Source organism: Necator americanus, chromosome I, assembly GCF_031761385.1.
Source record: "Necator americanus strain Aroian chromosome I, whole genome shotgun sequence".
NCBI classification, from domain to species: Eukaryota; Metazoa; Nematoda; class Chromadorea; order Rhabditida; family Ancylostomatidae; genus Necator; species Necator americanus.
In genome coordinates, this window is record NC_087371.1 from 315280 (window position 1) to 317398 (window position 2119).

Genomic DNA, 2119 nt, shown 5'->3' on the forward strand with positions numbered 1-2119 from the left:
GACCACCGATGTGTCTTCGCCCCTAACGTCGCTGTGGAAAAAAAACTCATGTTCTTAGTTTTCATGGTAGCTCTATTTCATAGTACTATGTTCTCGCATCACACAAACCGCTTATTTTCATTTCTCGATACCTTGCTGTTCTGTTGTTCTGACGATATGCACCTAATGTTATGATAATTCACTCAGTTTCTCAATTTTGTTTACTTCTAATCATTAACTATGTGCAGAAGCTATGGCTTGCGCTCGCATATGTAATAGAACACCTAAGTAGGACGTGTGACACTATCTACAGTTTTTTTCATGGTTTTCGACAATGTTACGGTATGTCTATGTCGAAGTTCACTTTTCTAAAAAAGATTTTTTTAAAAGAAAATCTGTTAAAGGTTGTAGAAGAGAGCTTCGAAGCAAATCTTGGAGTGTCTTCATAATTACTGCTCCTCAACACTACTTTGAGCAAGTATAGGTATCAAATAGAAAAATAGGACTTGTATGAGGATCAGTCTTTCTTTTTAGTACCTCCGAGTCGGTAATCAATGTTATCATGAAGGACCGAGAGAACTTACGGTAGTCAGAAAAAAATGAATGTTTATACGCGGATGCGTTGCAGACACTACAACAAATATACTGGTAGCTGTCAAGGCTATTATTTGAAGTAATCTTTGTTACTGTTAATTTTATTGCTTTCGTTTTGTGTGAACTCGAACAGGCTCTTCGAAGACAACTATGGGTATTGTCGGTAGTGTTAGTGATGTATTAAAAGCTTCAAGTCCCGGCAAGGAACTAAGTCTGCAGAAATCGTTCAATAGAAACTCTATTTTTATCCAAACAAAACTGTTTAGATGCGATACGACTTGTTTTTATAAAAGAACTCGAGGTGCAGGTAGTACTACCTCGGTCCTCAACTAAACATCTGTCCGAAATTTCCCAGAAGATTTCAAGATAGGTTCCTCGAGGTAGATTCGTCGGGAATTGCGACTGGCTCCGTCCAGAAGCTGTCTCTGTCTGAGTTGAGGGGCACTTGCCCCGACTCAGCTAGAGACAAGCCTCCGGCCGGAATTCTTGCTCGTCACTCTTCTCATGGGCTGTTGGTCCCTTACATTCAGCCCACCCGTTCATAGCTGCAGTATTGGCGGCGGCGGCGGCAGCAGTCCCGCTGTATGTGTGCACTCGCGCAGGGTAGGATCAGCTGTTCGACATTGATGCAGTGAGGGCGCAGACAATGAGGGTTCGCGGGGAAGACTGGTGCATTTAGAGACGCACGCCGTTGGCGCATTGATCGCGGCGGTGCAGCATTATGCTGTTGTGTATGTATATATATGTGTGTGTCTGCGTGTGTGTGTGTGTGTGTGTGTGTGTGTGTGCGAACGCGAGCGACGAGCGGCGATGCAGTCGCTGTCGACATTGCGGCGATGGAGGGAGGTAGGGGCTGTGTAGGAGCGGAGGGGCGGTCCGCACACACACCACTTTGTGTGGGGCGATTGCGGGACTCGTTTCGGCCGCGGCGTCGGCCCAACGCTCGACAGCATACACCACGGACGTCCCCAAGAACCACCTCACGCTCGGCGATGGAAAGCACTTTTTTATGCATTGATGACCCAATTTCTTTGCTCAGTATCTGTGTCACTGACTTCTGCACACAGACTTGTGCTCATCATCTCCTGATTCTTAGTTCGGTTCGACTTTCCCGATATGAATCGATCCTTTCGATACATCCACCAACGTATTAGGTGTCTTTACTCGCGGACGAAAATCAACTATGGAAACTTGAATCGTGTCCCAAAGTGATCGCGAACCATTCCAGCGCGTCAATCCTTTGCTCAACCGCGAGTATGTCGTCGTCGTCGTGGTCGAGCCTGTTCCAGACGAAGACGACCAGTTCGCATCACTATGCGAAGCGCAGAACCAGGACTTGTCCTCAAGGAAAGAATCCACTGCCACCATAACACAGCGTCTTTGTTTGATCTATCCAGAAAATACTTTACCTGATGAACATCCAAAACGATACTGTGTCGATTCTTTTAGTGTTTTAACTATCATCAGCGGTTAATTGAGCTATGCGGTGAACCGTGTATATATGACGACATTGTGGTGATGGGACTTGACGCGGAGCAGTTCACAA